The sequence below is a fragment of the Canis lupus genome, chromosome 9 (assembly GCF_003254725.2).
Source record: "Canis lupus dingo isolate Sandy chromosome 9, ASM325472v2, whole genome shotgun sequence".
Taxonomy (NCBI): domain Eukaryota; kingdom Metazoa; phylum Chordata; class Mammalia; order Carnivora; family Canidae; genus Canis; species Canis lupus.
Window position 1 is genome coordinate 40,656,836 of NC_064251.1, and position 22,907 is coordinate 40,679,742.

Here is a 22,907-nt window from a genome sequence, read left to right on the forward strand (position 1 = left end):
TACCATAAGAAAGGGACAGTTCGGGATACCTGAGTGGCGCAGTGGTTTAGCGCCTGCCTTTGGCCCAGGGCGCGATCCTGGGGACCCGGGATCGAATCCCACGTCGGGCTCCCGGTGCATGGAGCCTGCTTCTCCCTCTGCCTGTGTCTCTGCCTCTCTCTCTCTCTCTCTCTCTCTGTGACTATCATAAATTAAAAAAAAAAAAAAAAAAAGAAAGAAAGAAAGGGACAGTTCCCTTCCAACTGGGCATGGTAGATATGATTTGGAAAGCCAGCTCTACCTAAATTCCTTTCCAAAGAAACTGCCCCGGTCTTGGGCAACCAGCTTTGTTCTAAACCATTGCATTCTCTTCCCTCACTTCTCATCCTTGAAAACTCTCAGCAGGTTGGACCAGGGAGGGTCACTTGACTTGAGGACTGTTAATCCTAAAACCACTCAAGGATACTCTGCTTCAAGAAGAGGAGTGGCACCAATCATATTTGCTTAGGATGCTCTAGATTGTTGGTAGAATCCGTCCTCAAACTGACTTAATGATAAAGAATGTATTCTTGTGAAAGGCAGTCCTGTGGTAGAGCAAGCGCTGGCTGTGTTGTGTCCCCTTGATTCCTGGTGTCGATATTGTCCTGACCAGCTCTTCAGGTGGTCTGAAAAGGACACCAGTAGAGACAGAAGGTAGAATGCTGTCTGGTTTACATCCTATGGGAATAACCTGGGATAAATGATGGTTCCATTAGTCTGATTGGGCCAGCTGAAGTCATGTGTTCACTCTGGGCCAATAGCATTCACTGGGAGATTGTCATGCCCTGGTTGGGTAAGCCTGGGTTCTGAACCCAGTGGTAGAAAAGGGATAGGAAAACTATCATTGGTTTAGAGCAGTGACATTTCACTCCTGCAGCCAGAGGTTAGTCAGCTTCCTGCAAGTCACATGAACTCCACTAAGGAGGAGGAAGGGAGGAAAGGATACTGGGTAGGAAATAGTGTCCACTGTCATAGAATCATATCTTAGAGTTGCTAGAAATTTATAAAGTACTGGACTTGGTTCACTCCCTAGCTGTTAGCTCCCTTCTCCCCACTTTAAACCCAGCTGCTGCTCAGTAATCTTGGGAAAACACAAAAACTGGAGATGCAGATTTCCATTCATTTGGGTTTCTCTTTAAGCCAAGGGTCTCAGCCACTTTCCTTTCCAGATACTACGAGGAAGCAACTTCTCTTTGCTTTTTGAGATCTCTCCATTACAATTTTACTTACATGTGTGATCAGACCTGTCTTCAGCATGAGCCCCTTTACAAAGCCCGCTGTTTTTATATTCAGGTGCCAACAACTACAGCATCCTCAACACCATCAGGTCAGTTACTGCCCTTCCTGCTGCTGTGGGTGGTCAGGTGCTTCCCACAGAGACACCTGAGAAAGTACAGGTCATTCAAAGGGACTTCCAGATCCCTATTTCTCTAGCTAAGAACTGGAGGTAATGGCTCCATAGCAACTGGGGAGGAGGGAGAGATAATGAATGATTCACACATATCATGATGTATATATGTGGAATACTATCACATAAATGTACTCAGATATTGGACACAATAGCTTTGGATGGTCGGGTGGGAGGATGAAGGAAGCAAGATATCCATTCAAAGTTATTCAATCCAAAAGCTTTGTTCCCGTGAAAGTGACCATAAATGATAGTCCAGGAGGTATGGCTCCCTGCTGGAGCATGCAGCATGGATGGGATAGGCTTTGGCTTCTGTGCCATTCCTAGGACTTGGTTCTCAGGCCAACCTTAAATCTCCCACCTAATTAAGTATCTCACAGGTGAGTGGGTGAATGGATGTAATAATATTATCAGAATGATTTCCATTCCGTTGGGATCTATTTTTTAAGCAAATTATTTGCAACCATCAGTATTTTTACCATTAGTAGTAAAAACTAACTTGCAACGCACCTTGCAATTGGTCCTAACACACAGTGGACCACAAGGGCTGCCCTATTTTGTTAGCATCTTTAATTTAAACACATACAAATACACAAAAACAATAAGAAGTTGCCAGAACCAGAACACATATCAGTTGGACAAGGTGAAACTATTTGAACTAATAAGCCAGGGGGCCACCTCGCCTTTGATAAAGGTGGTTGCAGAATTTTCCAATTAACACCCATGCCTCTGCCAACACACACACTTTCCCCCCTCCCTGCATCTGAGAGGGCTGCATAGGCTATAAATTGAGCCCAAATCCAAAAGAAGTGAGGTTGACGGAGCTCTGAGAAAAAAAATGTGATGATTAGTCTCCTCTGGGCCTTCTCAGGTTGCTGTAATGGTTTTGGTCCTCAAATACTAGTGATTCTCTTTTCTGAAGCAGCAAAATTACAGGTAATTGCTTTTGGGAAAAGCCAAATAGCGGATGGCTTCTTCTCTGACCAGATTTATTTTAATTCTCAATAAACAGAATAATTGCATCCTTTGCTGTGCTCTCCAGGTCATTAGGGAGGCTCAGACTGTGACCATACCTGGGCACAGGACCTGAAATCAAATGCAGTAAACTACGTTCAATGGATAATTATCCTCTGTTATTGTTCAGCTGCAGAGGAAATGGCCCATAAGCTATCTGGATTCTTCCTTTGGCACCTGCCACCCAGAGCCATGTTGAAGGGGAAAAGCAGAGTGCAAAGAGATCTGAGTGACCTGGGCCATGTGGGGAAGGAGAGCCTTGTCTAAGAGCCCCTGTCTTCTCTTCCACAATACCAAGGAAAGAGGTCCATTGTGGTGGTGGTGGGGGGACTGTGGGGGGCAGGAGGGAAGGGCAGTCTCAGCTTCCCAGGGAATAAGGCTGAGACAGCATGACTCAGAAGTTGCAAGAATCTATCTCGATGCATGAGAAACATTGTCCTGGGTAGTACTCCGCGGTGGCTTGCCATGTCTGTCCCTTCTCTCATTTCGATCCTCCTCATGGCTAAATGCACCCCTCTTTGAGGAGGTGACCCAGTACCCATCTGAATGTATCCCTCCAAATTCCAACTCCCTAGGTCTCTGCTACAAAACTCTCTGGCACTGACCCACTTCTGCTTATGGACTGTGAACCTAGAGAAGGCGAAGAAAAAACTCAGACTAGGCACCTACTATATGCCTGGTACAGTACTCAGTATTTTAAATGCTATCCCATTCAGTTTTCACAATAATCCTAAGAAGAAGTCACTCCTCTTGTCCTTGCTGTATATGAGAAAACTGAGGCCCAGAAAGGTTAAGCAAGTCATCCAAGGACACACAGTAAGTAGGAGAACCAAGATTTACACCTGGGTCATCTGACCCCAAAGCCTGATATGTTCCCTTCAGTCGTTCATGAGAATGTCAGCTAGACTGCATTTGGACTTCTCTTCCAACCCCTGTCCTCTCCTGATGCAACTCCACTGACATGACCCCAGTCCTGTCCCCTCTGTCCAATAATGGCCTGAGGCTCTAGCTGCCTAGGCCTAATCTCCAGTTGGGAAATGTCCTCCTCAGATCTGCTTTCAAGATTTGATGCCCTTAACTCAGACCCTGTCAACTGTGGCCAAGATAAGGGCTGGAGGGCCATCCTCACTGATCAGAATATCAGAGCTATTACTGTGTGAGCCGATAACTGAGTAGGGCCACCTCCCTAGAGAGGGGGGCATGCATGTGGCAGTGATCCAGAGAGGAATAGACTCAGCCACTGTGAGAATGTCCCCACTGCCCACCCTCAGCAGGGTGACCTAGGTCCCCCAGGTTCCCCACCACTCAGACCTATCTCCTCTCAGCCTTAACTCTTGCTGTCCTGGGAGTCCCATTTGCCTAACTGTTCATGCTATGGCCTTTGTCCATGATTCCTTGGACTTAAAAATGTTCTCCCTGGCCTCCACTTACACCTGGCTTACTCCTTCCCCTCTCTAGCTTGGACATTCTCATTAGTTTTCTATTGCTACAAACATAGGGGCTGAGAACAACATGCCTTCATGATCTCAGTGTCCATGGATCAGAAGTCCAGTTGGCTTAGCTGGGTCTGGGCTCTGGGTTCTACAAGGCTGTAATCAAGGTATGGCTTAGGGCTGTGTTCTCATCTAGATACTAGACAGGGGAAAATCCACTTAAAAAAAAGATTTATTTACTTGAGAGAGAGAGAGAAAGAGGGAGGAAGGGAGAGAGAATGTGAACAGGGAGAGGAGAAGAGAGAGAGGGAAACAAGTAGATTTCCCTGCTGAGCGGGGAGCTCAACAAGGCGCTCAATCCCAGGACCCTGAGGTCAGGACCTGAGCTGAAACAAGAACTGGACACTTAACCGACTGAGCTACCCAGGCACCCCAAAAATCTACTTTCAAGCTCACTCAGATTATCGGCAGAATTCATCTCTTTACAGCTGTAGGACTGAGGTCCCATTTTTTTTTGTGGGCTGTCAGCCACGATTGTTCCGTTAGCTCCTAAAGTTTCCTGCTGCATGACCCTCTGCACAAAAGGATGGTTTGCTTTGTCAAGGGCAGCAGGAGAGCATCTCTGGCCTCTGGAGAAAGCCTATACCCCCTTCTAAAGTCTATACTCCCTTCAAAAATGATTACATCAGGCACACCCAAGATAACCTTCCTTTTGATTAACTTAAAGTCCACTGACTTGGGACTTTTTTTTTTAAATAATAAATTTATTTTTTATTGGTGTTCAACTTGCCAACATACAGAATAACACCCAGTGCTTATCCCGTCAAGTGCCCCCCTCAGTGCCCGTCACCCATTCACCCCCACCCCCCGCCCTCCTCCCCTTCCACCACCCCTAGTTCATTTCCCAGAGTTAGGAGTCTTTATGTTCTGTCTCCCTTTCTGACTTGGGACTTTAATCTGTAAAATCCCTTCACCCTCACCTTATACCGTAACCTAATCATGAGAATGGCATTCATCATCTTTGCTCTGTACTATAAGCTAATCAGGGGCATGACACCAGGGGCGTGGTCATGGTGTGCACAGCATTGTTTTCCTTTGGAAGACCTTCTTTGGTATCCAGGTTGGGTGTAGGACCCCTGTGTCTACGTCCATCTCCAGCTTACTTTGTTAAACACTTTCTTTATGTGTCTGCCTCTCACACTGCCACAGGAACTCATCAAAGACTAGGAAAGCACTTTGCCTATTTCTATATTCCGGGGACTGACCTTCATGTGTAGCACATGGAGAAGTTCCATAAATACTTGTCCAACTGAACTGGATGGGAATCATAAATGTAAGCTTTTTTTCTTGGCCAGAGATGGTTGCCACTCAATGTGTGTGGGCCCTCCCCAACATGGTACCCATGGCAGACATCACTAGTTGATCATAGTTCTCCTCCCCCAGGGTGAGCCGAGGGTCCTCCTCAAGCCAGAGGTATAGGCAGTGCCAAGACACTGAGCAGCAGTGTAAGAGATGAAACCTATGTTCTGACAACACCAGACACACGCTACTCCAGTGACCTGTACCTTTCTACCCTGATTTCATCCCCAACATCTAATCTACAGCTCAGAGGCATCCTGTCTCTCTTCAGTTCTGTTGTCTTTCTCCTACCTGTCCAGGCCTTTGTGGACTTTGGTTCTCCTGCCTGGATTTACCTTTGCGCACCCCTTCAGCCCTGGAAACACCATCGTGGGACCCTCTGCTGCAGCCAGCAAACAAACCTCAGCACCCCGCTCTTGCTCAGCCCCAGCCCAGCTTTCCCACTGGAGCCCAGGACTTGGACCTGCTCCTTGTTCTGAGGTCGGAACCAAATTGACAAGGCAGTCATGTGGGAAAACAGCCTTGATTCAGTCTCAAGTGGGAGACTCACTCTCAAAACATCATATGGCTCTCAATGTGCCTGCCACCCTGATAGAGAGCAGCAGTCTTTCAGTCGAGGATAAACAAATCATCACAACCTCCTATCCACCTGGTCCTTATATGACCTAGCCAGGAGAGAGACATGGGCATTGCCCCAGATGCTGTGGCCCTTTTACAGCTATTGAGCATCTGGCTTGAGTGCCATCTCCAGGCCTCAGTCTACTCATCTGACAGATGGGACCATACCACCCAAGAACTCTGCTATCTGGAATCCTGAGAGGATCAGCTATGGAACAAATGACCAGGAAGGGCACAACTGAAACCAAGGGACTGATAAGCTCTCTTCAAATGAATAAAAAGACCAACCCGACCAGCCCCTTTCTCTTATAATTCAAGTAAGCACCACCCAGCTGGTTAGGCTCCTTCCTTGTTTTCCAGGAGACAGCCAGCACTTTGGAGTCTTGGACTTTGTATTTCAGAGCTAGTCAACCCCTGATGGGAAACATGATCTTCAGCCGTTCCTTATCAAGGACGAGCTGTCAGGGTAATTTAGAGCTCAGGCAAGAGACACGAATTGGAGGGGGGTCTCCGGAGCATTCACCGGGGGAAGGCTGGAGATTCTGGCGAAGGCCACAGACAGGCAGCTGGTGATAGATGGAGGGGTGGGAGGTGGGTTGGGGGGAAGCCATTCATCCTCATGCACAACATGGGAGGGGGTCATGGTAGATAGGGAGCCTGCTTGGGGCCAAGCTAGGGGTGAAGGATTGTTTTCTATCCATGTAGACAGTAGCAGGTGGCATCTTCTGCCCTGGGGAGAGAGACAAAGCCAAGCTCTATAGGTGGGTGCCATGCCTCACTCCTCAGAGAAAGACTGTGACCTCTGGAGGAAGTGGAAAATGAGGACAAGGGCAAGGTCAGACTGGTAGACTTTGATGCCTCAAAAACTTGTTTTGGTGCCTGGGCAAAGGAGTAAGACAGACCAGAAAATCTAGGGGCTGCTGGCCCTGCTTGGATACGACAATACCATTTGGATCTGTCCCCTGCCCCAGACTTCATGCAATGGCTGGCTTTGCTACAGGATCCTGCTGTGATCTATTTTCCAACTCGGTACAGTATGTGGTGGCATTCCCACGAGAAGCTGGTGTTCCTGACGTGGACCAATTTGTTCCTCCTCTGAAATCTGATCATGGACATCTTTTCAACAATAATTTTGAAAATGACATGAATATAATTTCCTCAATTTTAAGAAAAAAAATTTCCCCTGAAACCACTGGAGCCTGCTGCTTCCTGTCAAAATCAGAACCTAGAAAAGATAATGACCAATTTAGCAGGCAATTATATGTTTATTATATTCATTTTAGCTTCACATATCAATATTTCATGGTGTTCTGCAAAGAGGAACCATCATTTCTATTTGCTCTGATATCTGAATGCATTTAAAGAGTTGTTTCTCGTTGCACTTGAGAAGCCAGTTCTAGGGGAAGCCACTACAAAGGAACTCCCAGTGGGATAGGGCTAGACTCCTGAAATCCATGGCAGCCACCAGCTTTTCTGACATTTCTGCTTTTTTCTGGAGATTTAGGCCAGCATTTTACTTTTAAAGATACCAAGCTATATAATTTGTAGGTTAAGTTAATGTAGCCTAGAGCCTTTTATATAACCTTTAGAAGGTTATAAGTGAAAAAGGTATAGAAAATTATTAGCAGAAACTCTAAAAACAATTACCTAGACTTGTGGAAAAAACTAGAAGTGAAGTCTACATGCAAATGGCTGAGTGTTCAAACATTTTCCCATCAGGATCGAACGGGTTGTGGGTTATGAGTTGAATTGTATCTCCTCACTCCCCAGGACCTCAAAATGTAACTTTAATTGGAAATAGGTCTTTGGAGATAAAATTAGTTAAGCTAATGTCATATAGAAATGGGCCTAATCTGACATGACTGGTGTCCTTATAAAAAGGGGAAATTTGGACACAGAGTTACCCATACATTGCCACCTGAAGAGTGGACGTGTTGCTACAAGCCAAGGAACTACCAAAAGCAGGGAGAAGGGCCTGGAACAGATGCTTCCCTAGGCCTTCAGAAAGAGTATGACATTGCCCACACCTTGGACTCAGACATCTAGCCTCCAGAACTGTGGGATGGTAAATTTCTCTTATTTGAGCCATTCAGCATGTGGTACTTTGCTACTTCAGCTCCAGAAAACTCATACACCAACTATCCTATCCCTTGCAGTGGAACAGGGCTCTGCGATGATGTTGAAGTGCCTCCACGGGCCTATGGGGTTTACTCCAACCTCCCTCCAGAAGCAATATTCTCCAAAGTCACATCAGCTGAGAGTAACCTTGGCAGGCTAGACAGGTTAGAAGTTAGCTCTGGTTAGAAGACTTTAGGGGCACCTGGATTGCTCAGTGGTTGAGCATCTGCCTTTGGCTCAGGTCGTGATCCTCAGGTCCTGAGATAGAGTCCCACATTGGGCTCCCCGCAGGGAGCCTGCTTCGGTGGTGTATGTGTGTGTGTGTGTGTGTGTGTGTCTGTGTCTCTCATGAATAAATAAATAAAAATCTTAAAAAAAAAAGACTAGGGGCATTTCCTATTTCATTTTTTAAAATATCCCAGGCAAGGCATACTGAACTCCTAATTCCACTCCTTGATTAAACATTAAAGGTTTGCACTGGCTCAGCAGAACATGGAGTTATCTGTTAACTTGCAATCATGCTAAATTCATAAATCTAATTTGGCTCTGGCATTCAGCCAAGAGAAAATGCAAGAGATTAACATTTTCAGATGATCAAGACTGGAAATGAAAATTATTCTGTTATTGTTTTTTTTTTAATTGATCTATCTAATGTGATTTCTAGAGGCCACACACAGATCTCCTGAATATGGAGTGAATAGGAAACGAAAAAGAGAAGTTCATCCCTTCCAGCGCCTTACTTAGAAAAATCCAGTCGTGAAGATGTACTGAAGTAATCACCTGTCGATTTGGCTTTCTATTTATGGAATCATAGCGTTCTATAGAGGTCACCTTGTATAAGCTCAACCTTATATAGATGAGAAAGTAAGGGTCAGGAAGGTCAAGTGTTTCAGGAAGTGGGGACAACATGAGTAACAGCCCGAGGCTGAGGCAGTCCAGTCCTCCAGCCATGCAGGGCCTCATCTTTTGTTCCGAGGAGCTTGGGCATCATGGGAAAATGGTGGGAAAGCCTTGAAATGCTCTCAGAAGGACTTGGCTGCCCGTGTGTGTGTTCCGATAGCTCTGTCTGGTAGAAAGGGGGAGGCTGGGTTGGAGAGAGCTGCTTAGGGGAAATCATGCTGACAGCTTGGGTAATGATTGATGGTGGCCTGGACATGGCACAGCAGTGATCCTGGATGCAAGGGGGCCAGAACCAGATACAATGGGGATGGATAGGACTTGGTTGTCATAGGCTGCCTCATGAGGGAGACAGAGGTGACAAGAACGGCCATAAGTTTCCTAGTTTGGGGTCAGATTGGATAGTTGCAAATTACAGAAACCCAACTGAAATTAGTCATCTCTGTGGGACATCCAGGGGCCCCACTGGTATCAGGGACTTTAGGACATGTGTGACATGCTTCTCTATGTTCCTTTTCTACTGTCTCATCTCAGCATCTCTGTTGGCCTCATTTTCACCCTCTGTCAGTCTGGGAGGGCACCTCCAGCTGTGAGTAGCCCCAGGTTTGTACCATCTCAGTGCAGAAAGTGTCCATGCATATGATGTCCTTGATTTCCCGGTCCCAGAACCCTGTCTGTCCCTGGACCCATCGCTGTGGCTGGAGGTTGGGTTCTAGGATGGCAGCTCAAAAGAAACACAAGGAGGGAGAAAAGGAGAGGGACAGAGAGAGAGAAAGAGAGGGAGAGAGAGGAGTGGTTCTCCTGAGAAGGAGAGGAATGCTTATATGCCAAGACAAAGGCAGGGAAGAACACAATAGACCTTCCCCTTCATGGTGCCAGAAGCTGACAGAGAGAGACAGGCAGGAGAGGCCAGTCCTGAGTTTGAAAAGGAGTTCCATCTAAAGAGGCTGAGTCTGTGGCCAGTGGAATATCCAGTGAATGGTTGGACACATGGAAGCCTGAGGCTGTGGGGAGAGGTGCCAGCTAAAAGCTAACAGCAGACAGTTCTTCAACTTACTAGCTGTGTGATCTAGGGCTAGTGTCTTAACCTCTCTGTCCTCAGTTTCCTCATCAGTAAAAATGAGGTTTATGGTTGCACCCACCTTAAAATATTATCGTGGTGATTAAACAATACAGGTCATTATGGGCAGATAGAATGGAGCCAGACGTGAGGTAAACGCTGTAGAAGTGTGACCTGGTGTTATCCAGGAGATCAATGGAGCAACTCTGTCCACAGAAGCCAGGGAAGTAGAGCATGTAAGCAGAAGGGAGGGTCAGAGTGTCAGATGCAGCAGAGATTTTAGAACCACTGCTAAAGCCTAGACAATTTGGGAAGCCCTCTTAAATACAAAATTAGAAAAGCTAATATATATTTAGAAGGGGAAAACACATCCAAACAAATGACACATTTCAAGTAAACTACCAAGTACCGCAGCCAGAAGAGGCCATGTGGACAGGACCCAGAGCCCAGGTCCCATTGGCTCAATGCACCATCGTGGGTGGGGATGAGACCCATGGGTTCCCGAGGCCTTGGGGAAATGTTTCTCACCTGGCTCCCAGCAGGAGATTGAATGGTGGCCCTGCACGAACTCTTGCCTTGGCAACATAGCCCTCACTCTTCAGAGGGGGGAAAGGAAGTCTTTGGATGCTTTCTCTAGTGGAAGGAGACTCTGGGGGCTCTGGGAACATGCATGAGGGGTATGAGTTATCCTCAGTGTCTGCAGCTTGCCTGAGGTTCAGCCCTGCTGTGTTGCCAGTGCATTTCTGCAAACCTCTGCACTCCCAACCCAAGTCTTGCCAGTCTATAGATGAGCTCCCTCCCCAGAGCTAGGGTATCAAGCCTCCCCTCACTGTGGATACTGTGGGTACCACTTCCCTTTGGGTTGGATACTTGGAAAGCCAGTGCAGTAGACACAGCCCAGTGACCTACCTGCTACCTTCTCTGGTCCGGCAATGGGGACCATCAGGATAGTCACCTCTTTTCCCACGAAAGTCTTCCAACTGCTCCAGAGAGAGCAGAGGAGAAAGCCCAAGGTGTGTGGGGGGGCTCCTATCTTTAATCCTCTAGCACATTCCTAGCCTTGCCCCTCCATTCAGAGTGATGTCCGGGGCTACTCTGCTGGCTGGCTGCCCCCACCCACACTGCACTTCCAAGCATCAGGGGAGGTACCCCACCAAACAGCAACCCATCCTAAACCCAGTACTCCCCTATATATTACGTGCTATTCTCTGTTTCTTTAACTGTAAAATGGGAGCAGAAATAATAATACACCACCCCCCAGGTTATTCTAAAAGCTAAAATCTGGACTCTTCCGAAGCTCACGAAGTCTCTTCCTGCATCTCCCTTTTTAGCTTCTGCGTCCTCTCCATGTGTCATGCTGCTGCCTCAGCTGTGGCCTGGCCTTCTTCCTCCTCCTCAGCTAGACCACATACAACTACACCTCAGGGTCTTTGCACTTGTTGCTCCCTCTGCCTTCACCCACCTGGGTCCTTCTCAGCCCTCATAGCTCCGTGTAAAGGGTCTCTCATCCATGTAGGTCCTGCCCCATCCCCCACCCCACATTGTTCCATCTGGAATCCTGTTGGCTACCTTTATATTAGCTTGTGTTCTTAGTGTCTGTCTGTCTGTCTAGCTACTCTCTGTGAGGGCAGGGCGGCAACTCCATTCATGGCTGCATCCCAGGACAAAGAGCCTGGCACCCGCAAGCGGATCATCAGGAAATCTGGTAAATGAGCAGAAGCATTAATAAATGACAAAATGAGATCATGGCCATGGCTAGTCCTTGGGATGCCAAATGTAGTTAATTCATTGTACTTCCTTCTCTTCCTTTCCTTTGAAAAGTGGGTTTGTGTGTGTTCAGTTTGATCACCTGTTGAGAAAGAGAAAGGCCAGGGACTGCAGGGAGAAATACTGGGACTGGGGTCAGGGGCCAGGAGTCATGGCTAGTGAGCGACCTGAAATCTCTGCGGGAAGGAGGTTTCCTATGCTAGCTATACGCAGGAGATAATCCAGGTTCAGTTGCTGCTGTACTACCTTGTTCAAGATATTTCTGGGAAGAACTGATTGCAGAGGTAATCTATGTCTGGCCTTTGAACATACATTCTTGCTCAAACATGGACCACACTAAACCCAGAGCCAGCTTGCATGTAGACAGAAAGCACTGAGCCAAGGGGCTGGCCAGCTCTGCCTCTGTCTAGCTGTGAGACTCCAAGCAACTTACCTAATCTCTCAGGGCCTCAGTTTCCCCATCTGTGAAATGGAGAGATCCTCATTTGTGCCAACCATTTCCCAAGGTGACTATGAATCATAAGAGGGATTTCGGAGCAGCCCCTGGGGGTGCCCACTGGCCTCATACTTTCTTAGGTGTGGGCACTCAGTTCTCATCAGCTCTGGGGGACCAGCTGGATGTAGCCGCTCCCATGTGCTAGTTCAGAGTTCTCTAGACAAGGTCACGTTCCTCCTCCAGCCTCCAGGAAGCACACACCCTGGGAAAGGACAATCCTGATTGAAATCTGGCCTCTTTTTGGAAAAGAAAGGTGTATAGGCTTGGGAGAGTATGTGGTGCAGTGGTTTGCTATGGACTGGGCAACAGGAGCTTCAGCAAAGTCCCATTGACCCTCTTTGGGCCAACCCCTTCCTCCTCCTGGGCTGTGACAACATCACCTCTACAATGTGTGTGTGTGTGTGTGTGTGTGTGTGTGTGTGTTGGGATTAAACCAGGCACCATGGCTCATAACTCAGAGATCTTAATGAAAACTCTTCCTCATCCCCAGAGAATAGATAAAACCCAAACAAGTGAAACTGAGATGCCCTGAAACTCATCCATGGAGCCTAGTCAAGAGCCCTAGGTAGGAAGGTCTTTAAGGGACTTCCAGACTCTGAGCTCATGCTTTTTTAGGACAAACTCAGGTGGAACTAGCCACAGGGATCCTACTAAGCTCAAGGACAGGGATGTCCCTTGGCACCGAATGGTGCCCAAAGCTGGTCTGCGGAGAGATGCTGGGCAGGAAGAAGGTCTCAGGTGGAAAGATGATCAATTCGATGAAAAGAGGATTAAGACGGTAGCACGGCCCAGACCCTTCTAAGGAAGCCAGACTTGCTTGTGTTCTTTCTGTTATACCTCATTAGGCCGGCAGAGGACAGAAGAGAGCAATCTTGCTCTGGAGGCTCTAGTTCCTCGGAAGGCATCGTCGGTCCATCCATCCACCGGCTCACTTAAAAATGTATTTCTTAATTTGCAGGTTCTTAAAATTTGGACAAGTCACTTGATATTTCTGACCCTTTGTTCCAGTATTTACACACCGAAGATAATAGTATTTGCTTCATAGGGATAGATTTTTAAAGGACATAGCACGGGATGCCTGGGTGGCTCAGCAGTTGAGGGCCTGCCTTTGGCCTAGGGCATGACCCCGGGATTTGGGATCAGTCCCACATCGGGCTCCCTGCATGGAGCCTGCTTCTCCCTCTGTCTGTGTCTCTGCCTCTCTCTCTGTGTCTCTCATGAGTAAATAAATAAAATCTTTTTTAAAAAAATGAAGGACATAGCACATATATTTAGCCGTTTCTGGCACAGAGTAAGTACTAAAAAATAGTAGCTATTACTATTACCGTTATTTATTGATTCACCCAATAGTTCACTCACGCAATCATTTTAATGCATCAAGTATTAGTCTAGTGTCTGTTATGTAAAAAATACTGCCCTAGGTGCTGGGAGGGTGGGGGTGAGTTTTAAAGATGACTCAGATGTGCTCTCCCAAGACAAGCAGAGCAAACACTGCCAAGTAACTGTGATCCACTGTGGGGAAACATAAGGGGGCTTCCTGCTGGTGGGAGACACAAAGGGCATGTTCTTGGAAGCCTGCGCCTTTGAAATAAATAGCTTATTGAAAACACAGATGCAGGGACCTCAGCCCAGACCCACAGAATTCCCGGCTCCGAGGATGGAGCTGGCTCATCTGCATCTTCACAAAGCCCCACAAGCAATTCTGATAATGAGCTAGGTTCAGGGAAGCACTTAGGTGGCTACTGAAATATGCGTGGGAATTAATTCCCTGAAGAGAAGGCCACCAGGGCTCTGCTCCTTCCTGGGGAGGGCATGCTATTGCTGTGGGTGCAGTGGACTGGGTGGGGATTGTAGAAGCTTGAGACAAAAGGGATCCGGGGCTTCATCCCCAATGTAGGAAGCTTCTCCACCGCCCCCATGACATGCAGTCCTGGAGCGTTCGCTTTAATATCATTCCTCCTCTTTGAGCCTCAGTTTCTCATCTTTACAAAAGGGGATCGCCTCAGATGATCTTCAGATGCCTTTCAGCCCTGATGGCTTTTATGTGGACATCACTGCTCTGTTAGGTAAGACAGCATGCACTTCAAGAGAGAGCTGTTCCATGTCTTCTGTAGTGCCCTGTGCCCCGCAGAGAAAGTCCAGGCCCTTTCCCCTGGGGTGTGGGCTCCTCTTGGATGCCAGCCCTGCCTTCTCTCTTGCCCATCTTATTTCCTTTATACTTCAGTTAAAACGAACGAACGGATAACCTTCTTACTCTTCCCCAGTGCCCTACGTGTCTTCTCCCTTGGGTTCGTCATCTGCTATCTTGAAATTCTCTTTATCCCTCCAGCCTTCGCCCCCTCTCTACGCCTGAATCTGAGTCTCCCAAACTCTACAGGACTTTGTCCAAATGCTGCTTCCCCTGTGAGCTATTCCCTGATTTCTCCCAAATCAATGACTTCCTTCTCTTTTCTGGGTCTCCCATGCCAAACTTGATGTCATTGTCACGGTTCCTGCTATCAGCTAACATTTACAGAGAGAACTTGTGGTATGTGTGCTTTATTTTATTGAGTCCTTTCACGAGACCATGATATTGATATCACTGCCATTTCCATTTTATAGGAAAAGAGACTGAGATCCAAGGTGGTTAAATACCTTGCCCCCAGAGACTCTGCTGTCTTTTCCAGTAGCTTCTGTAGGCGTCTCATCTCAGTGCTCAGCTGAAGGCTCTCCCTAGTAATCCTAAATGCCGCCAGCTGTATTTCTCAGGCCCTGTAAAGAGAATGTGAAAACTTGTATGAAAAGATGCAGCATCTCTAGGAAGACAACATTGGCAGGAGTGGTGGATGGAGAGTAAACACTATGTCTTGGGACACTGAAAAATTGGAAAAATCACTAAAGAGCAAAAAATTAGGGTCCACTCCACCCTACCCCAAGGCAGTAAATGTTGTACCTAGTAGGCTGAGAGGACCCACTTTGAAGGCTCTGGGTTCAGCCCAGACCTTACACAGCATCCTAGGAAATGTTTAGGTAATGCAATGTATTAAATTGAAGACTTAAAAAAAAAAAAAAAAGCTGAGAGTGGAAAATACCAATCACAGCATAAGTGAAATCCAATTTTTAATTTGGCTCTTGTACTTGGTGGGGAAGATGGGCATGTGTGTGGAGGGAGGGGCGTTGAGCAGAAGAAACCCCTTTTACAACCCTGTGATAGAAGAGATACACGCCTCTTCCCTTCCCACACAGTTGCTTTTAATTCAAGAACCTGTTCAGATGAGAAAAGCTGTCTGTCCGTAATTGTCCCAGTGGCAGCCAGCATTAATGGAGTGTGCAAAACTGGCCCTGTGGGACAAAGTATTTGAAAAATGATTGCTAAGGGTTAAGAACCAGGAGGTTTATTTTTCATTTGTGCAGCAACAAGGTCCACATCCTTCTTTTTATTCTGGGAAATTTTTTTCTTGGCTTTTCAAACCTCCAAGTGAATAGGGGAAAAAAGTGAACTGAAGTGGTTCCAATTTGCAACAAGAGTGCAATTTCAATTGATTTAAAGTGGAGAACAACACAGGAATGATCACAGAAAGAGATTGGAATTAGTCAATAAATAAGGTTCAAGGTCCCAAGCTTGACTTCTCTTTCATTAGTTTTAAGGAATGAGAATAGAAAGATAGGTGGTTCCATCTATTAGATTCCTAATAAAAGCAAGATGTGGTGCATCCCACAGTTTAGGACCTGGACCAAGTCATAGAAGGTACTAAGATCTAATCTGGAATTTCTTCCGCCCAGCAGCATAGTTGACTCACTGAGATAGACTCATTAATTGCAACCTTCCCAGGAGCTCTGGTTGTTCCCAGCTGGATGCTCTCACCACCTGGGAAACCTGAATTCTTGTGTTTCAGGGATCTGGGACTTTCCCAAATGTTGCCCAAGTAGTACATCAAAATAATTTCCCTCTCCATCCTTCATTCTCATCTTTCCCATACTCTATCCCATTCTGCAATCAGCTGTAGAGAACTGCTTTCATTACTTCAGGGTCTAGCATTGGACAACTTGTCATCCAGTGGAACTTGGTCATGGGGGTGGTGCAGAGTTCATGGACGAAGTACTGAGAACTGACCCTGGCAAATAGTACACACTCAATAAGTGTTCATCTTTACTATTGTGGTTGTTACTTTTCTAATTTTACCCATCATGTGATAAATGTTATGCTCTGTGTGTGCGCATCTGTTGTGGGTAGGAGGAGTGGTTAGCATAGCATGCCATGTTGAGGCTGAATAAGGAGATCAAGGAAGGCTTAGGGTTTGAGCTCACAGGGCATGCATTTGGAGCAGAAAGTTTCAGAGTTTATGTTGTAAAGAGCAAGGCATGTCCCTGGAGTAATTGATGAAGGAGCTATAGAAACAAACAAGAGACAAAGCACCCTTGTGAAATTTGGATTTTTGTTCCATAGGTTCTTAAACCTTTCCGTGTCTTAAAAGAAGGCATAGGAATAAGGAACCTGAAGGATCTAGAGACATGGACAAGGAAGCTTTGTCCAGGATTGGTATTTTGAGGGAGTCTCATATATTATGCTTAAAGCCTATTTTAAATTTGTATTCTACTCTGTGATATAATCCAATAAAAAACTAAAAATGATGGAACCCTAGAAAGATACTCCATGTTTACCTGGGGGTCTTTCCTGCCATATATCCCAGGACCGTGTCCACCCAGTAGGAGAAACACCCTTGTAGGTGATGCATGGAAATGTAGGGGAGGGTTTTAAAAGGAAGAGAGGCATGCTCAAGTTCATGTCTCAGAAAGATAGCCTGGTGGGTTAGAGGGAGCAAGTCAGGTGGCTGGCACACTAGTCCAAAAATAGCCCCAGTAGTTCACTGCTTGATCGAAGGAGCTGGCATGGCATGGAGTTCAGAATGGTGCTTCCTACAGCAAGTTCTGAGATTTCAGAAGGCCTCCTCACCATTGAGAAGAGTGTCCATATTTTGTACTTGTTTGCAACTCTCACATTTGCTTCTTTGATTCATTAGTTTAAAGGTTCTTAGTCTTGAATATTCAACATTCCCATGCAATGTAGCTAGTTCAAGCTTGAAATGCATCTCTGTATTAGATAACCCTTAGCATGGCTAGAGAGGGCAGAGTCATTTAGAAGCCATGGGAGGTCTCTTATGCCGTGGTCTTCAGTCCAGACTGGTCATGGCTCATTTGTTCACTGCCTACAGCTACCAGGCTCTGCTTTGGTCAAGTTTGGGCTCTGTGGTGGCTGCCAGGGTGAGTGTCCTTGTACCCGAAGACCAGCCTTCCTTTATGCAATGCTCCTGGCATAGCATGGGTGTCCGGTTCTCATGGAATTTACTACCCTCACTGTCACTGGGGGAAGGGCTCAGGGTAGCCCACCTCCACCTCTTCTTGCCCTCTGAGCCTCTCTCTTTCTCAGACCATTTTCTCTTTAGCTTCCTCTAGATAAACGTCTTTTAATGGCATAAGTGTCTTTGTTACTTCATGTTATTCTCTGAAGTGGGTGCAGAGAGTTCAACAAAAGCTGATCAGTGATGTAGCCAGAGAGACCTGGGAGATACTTAATAGGTTATAAAAGTGATTGTGATGAATTATGATTATACTGAAGGTGGAAGAATTGAGGGGGTCCCTTCCATGTCTGTCCATCAGTCTATCTATCTGTCTATCTATCTATCTACTTACCTGTCTCTCTATGTAGATACACACACACTTAGTTCATATACCTGTATACACAGTTATATGTATGTACTTTTGGGGCCTGTTAACTTGGCCTTTGTTTATGTGGAAGTGAGCACAAGTAGGTACCACCGTGGTCATATGTTACTCCTTTTATTTATCATCTTTACATGTTGCAGAGAGATGTTGCTTTATTTCAATTAAGTGATATGAGGAACCTGGGGAGATTTCTGGGGTGGCTGAAACTTTGGGCAGGCATCAAGCTTTCCAAGCTCGTGGCTGGGAAATTTGGTCTTACTTACCCAGGAATGACCACCCGGGCAACAGACTTCCATAACTAGATGCAAAAAGAGATGGATCAAATAACCCAAATTTTCATATTACCATTTCTTCAGAGTAAAGGATGCTGGGTCCAACTGCCTGGGCTCCCTCCTTCTGGTGGTGTCTGTTCCAGGGACCAGATGCAGTTCAGAAACCTGAATGGTGCACATAGATTCAAGGAAGAAAACTTCAGTGTTGCCAAGAAGCTGTCTGCTAGACAGCAGTGTCTGAAGGATGTGAGGAATTTATCTTTGTATCCACTTCTGCACAGAGCACAATCCTGGCTCAACAGAGCCAATCATGATGGGCATTACTGAATACCAGACGATGTTCTGAACACTTTACATGTATGGGCTCATCTAATCCTCACAACCACCCAGGAGGTAGAAGCATCTACTTTCCCATTTAATGCATAAGGAAATTGAAGCTGTGGTTGGCATAATAATAGCCTCCCAAAGATATCTGTGACCTAACCCTCGAAACCTGTGAATACATTACCCTATATGACAAAAGGGATTTTGCAGAGGTGATTAAGGTTAAGGATCTTGAGGCGGGGAGATAGTCCTGGATTATGCAGGTGGGTATAATCTACTCATATGAGTCCTTAACATTGGAAAACTTTGATTTGTAGCAACAGAGAACCAGACAGAAGGCAGCATGAGAAAGACTGCCCTTGTTGCTGACTTTGAAGATGGAGGGAGGGGTCATGATCTAAGGAATGTGGCAGCCTAGAGAAGGCAAGGAAATAGATTCTCCCCTAGAACCTCCAGAAGGAGCACAGACTTGCTGCATGTGGATTTCAGCCCAAGGAGACCATATCCGACTTCTAACCTACAGAACTAGAAGAAAACAAATTTGTGTTGTTTTAAGCTATGAAATTCATGGAAATTTGTTACTGTAGTGATAAAGGCTAATACAGATTTTAAGAAAGGTTAAGTAACACACGCAATAAATATTAGAGCCAGAGTTGAAAACCAGGGCAGCCGGGATGGCTCAGTGGTTTAGCGCCACCTGCAGTCCAGGGCGTGATCCTGGAGACCCGGGATCGAGTCCCGCGTCGGGCTCCCTGAATGGAGCCTGCTTCTCCCTCTGCCTGTGTCTCTGCCTCTCTCTCTCTCTCTCTGTGTATTTCATGAATAAGTAAATAAAATCTTAAAAAAAAAAACAAGCAGTCTGGCTTCAAAACTTTTTCTCTTAACTACTCTGTAACATGTACAATTTTACTGACATCATCCACTGAATGCATAAATGAGTAAGAAAAAGAAGAAAAAAGGAAAGAATATTAGGGGAAGAAAAGAAGGCAGAAAGAAAGACTTTTGCGTGAGTTTGATACAGCCTTGTGTTCTATACATTTCTATTATAAGGATATTTCTACTTTTTAACCATAATGATAGAGCTAGCTCATTCTGTCCTCCAGTGTTCCCTCCCATAGTGCTGGAAGCATCTAACAGTGCACTTTCTAGAATCCATGCCAACAACACTTTTGTCTGGGCATCTCTCTAAACAGGGCATGGTAGAAATTTCAAAACGCCAGGGGTATACAAGCACATTGCTTTGCATTCAGATTGGTAGGCTTTAGTTGAGATTTAGGAAAATGTCCTTATCTCGTTGTGTCTGTAGACACACCATCTCACTCTCCTGATGAAGATTTCAACAACCTGTTTGGACCACACCTAGAGTTACCACATTTAGCAAATAGAAACCAGAATACTCAGGTAAAACTGAATCTCAGATAAATGGCAAGTAATTTTTATTTTTACCATACTTGTGCCTCGATCATTGCATGGGATAAATATATACTAAAAATTATTTGTTGGGTGGCCTGAGTGGCTCAGTCAGTTAAGCAAGTGATTCTTTGACTTCGGCTCGGGTCATGATCTCAGGGTCGTGGGATTGAGCCCTGTGTTGGGCTGGGTGCTGTGTGTGGAGCCTGCTCTACGATTCTCTCCATCTCCCTCTGCCCTTGCCCTGCTGCTCTTTTGCTCTCTCATAAATAAATAAATAAATAAATAAATAAATAAATAAATAAATAAATATTTAAGGATTATTATTTGTTTATATAAAATTCAAATTTAACTAGGTATCCTGTATTGTGTCTGGTAACTCTACCCATAGCGCACAAGTAGGGAAGCTATTCTAGGTCAGGAGACCTTTTATAAACCCCTCAAATCATGCTGAGGAGAGCTGTCCATTCTGGGCCAGAATGGAGACAGGAATTTCCTGCTCTTCATGGACTTTCTGAGCAGGTGCCCCAGTCCCAGGCAGGGGTGAGAGCAACTAAGGGAAGATGAGGTGGGTGGGAAGAAGATGGGCTGGGATGGATATGGAATCCTCTGGCCAGCCTTCATGACCGAGAAGATGCTGTCCAGACACATTCAGCCTTCCAGATGATTCCTCCAGTGGCTCTAGAAATGGGGTGGTCATGTTAGCCAGGGGAATGAGTCACCTTTGGGAGACTTTGGGGCCTTTGGCTTTCATAGTTGCTTGCCTATGGGGTAGATACTCAGGTCTAGGAAAACTGAGCTTGGGGTGCGTGTCAGCTGTACTATTATCCCAACCTCATAATACCCCCTACCACCTGTCTGCTCAGAATCACCTCAACCAGCCCAATTCTTAATCTTGTTCCTTACCTTTACTTTTCTGCTAGCCATTGTATTGGTTTTTGTGAATTCGGTCCTCTATCAATCTATTAATTAACGAATAAACAAGAAATAGTTATTGAATGCCTTACTGTGTATAAAACAATATCTTGACCCAAGAGTAAACACAAATATCTGTCCTCCAGGAGCTTATGGTCAAACTGAAAAAAAAAAAAAAGATTTGATTAGATGTGGGGAAAATGAGCAAATGACAAGATGGTTCTGTCATTTATGAAGCATTCATTAGACATCTATTGCCATGTTGGGTATTGGAGACATGGAAAACAAGGCTGAGAGTTCGGTTTGGCTGAGGAAAGTACAGAAATAATGAGTTGCTGGAATGAACAGGGAAGAGGGCCCTAACGCAGGCTGGAGACTAGGGGGTTTTGTTGAGGTGGTGAAATATGAACCATCTCTAGAAAAGAAGTCAGTTAGAAGAATGAAGGTTATGAGGCTGGTCGAAGGTATAGTGGAAAGGATGTTTCAGGCAGAAGGAAGCACATGTGTTGTGACAACCACAAGTGCTTGAAGGTGGCTAGAATGGAGATGGAACTAGAGGTGGCTGAGGAAAACCTGACTGTAGATTCAGAGATGAGGTCATTGCTAAGAGGTATAGTCAGAAAGGAGTATGACCTGGGCTGGAAGGGTTTGTCATAATGGAATTTCGTGCCCCTTGAGCTGTGGGAGCTGGCAAGTGTTAGTAGACAGACCCACTGGGCTGGTCACTGGTGGGTGAGTGGGTAGGGTAGGTGGGGCTGTTTTGGATCATGGAAGGATCCAGTAGCTACTGATAGATGACCAGTTGACTTCAGGAATATTCTGCAGGAGGTAGATATCTTCAGAGCTAAGCAGAGCCTGGTGACATGATTGGGACAGGGTAGGGGTGGGTGAGAGATTACATTTGTTGAGCCACTCACTATCTTGGGAATACCACACAAGTTTTCTCATTGTCATAATAACCTGGCAAGTTACATATTGCCTCTATGGTCCATGTGAGGACATTCAGCTTCAAAAATGTTCAATAACTTCCCCAAGGCCACTTGGGGAAAGCTGGATTTGTACTGAGGTCTATCTGAATTCAAAGCCACAGAGATGCCTTCCCTCCCAACATCCCTTTGAGATCTTGAATATTGAATCCTGCCTCCTCCATTCATTGTGTGATTAGATGGAGAAAAATTTATTCACCAGAATTCCTCCTGGGGAGTGACCACTGAACCTGTCTGGAAAATATACTTGGATAAGCTGTTTTGGTACAGAGGGTGAACAAGGATTCTGAGAGCATGCTCAAGAAACAAAAGTGGTCTCCTAGCTGCTCTACCTGAGTCAAAAGTGTTAGGGGCTTTGCATTTGAACCTTGGTTTTCTTTGAAGGCTAATTGGTTTATCCTCTGGCCTCAGTTATCTCCTATAGCCTCAAGTAGAAATGCCAGCTTTGAAGAATCTAAATCCTGACCCTAAGCACTTGGACAGTGCAAGCCTATCACTCATTCATTCAACACGGGCATGCCACTCATGCTCAGCTAACCACTTATTCTGTAGCCAAAGGATAAGAGTTATGGTTTTTGCTCCCTGTGTCTTTACAATGTAATATTATTGCCTTCAGAATTTGAATTGAACACCCCTGTCCCCATGTAATTTTGAGTACATCTCTCCCATAGATGTAAATATATTTATGACATAATATATTAAATACATGATATGCATAGACTGAATGTTTGTGTGCTCCCAAAATTAATATATTGAAGTCCTAATCCTTAATGTGATGATATTAGAAGGTGGAACCTTTGAGAGGTGATGAGGTCATAAGGGTGGAACCCCCATGATGGAATTAGTGCTCTTATAAAAAGAGACACAAGCAGATGGTCTCTCTCAGCTAAATGAAGGGCGTGGCATGAAGGTGGCTGTCTGCTAGTTAGCAAGCAGATCTCATCGGGCACCAAATCTGCTAGCACCTTGATCCAGGACTTCCCAGCCCCCAGAACTGTGAGAAGGACATGTTTGCTGTTTAAGGTGCCTAGTCTATGGTATTGTCAAAACAGCCCAGGCTAAGACAACCATTATTCCAATAGTTTGAGAAAATAATAAAACATGTACAA

General features: G+C 45.7%; 1 long non-coding RNA gene across 1 annotated transcript in view; it reads right to left on the minus strand.

Moving 5' to 3' along the window:
* Positions 1-14,727: 14,727 nt before the first annotated feature.
* LOC112655563 (uncharacterized) overlaps positions 14,728-22,907 on the minus strand; it is a 28,360-nt gene continuing 20,180 nt past the window's right edge. Inside the window, exons 4-6 of the long non-coding RNA XR_004818818.2 lie at positions 20,804-20,859; positions 18,237-18,328; positions 14,728-14,939 (exon numbers count right to left, since the gene is read on the minus strand). This is a non-coding gene — a long non-coding RNA (uncharacterized LOC112655563). The remainder of the gene's footprint in view (positions 14,940-18,236; positions 18,329-20,803; positions 20,860-22,907) is intronic.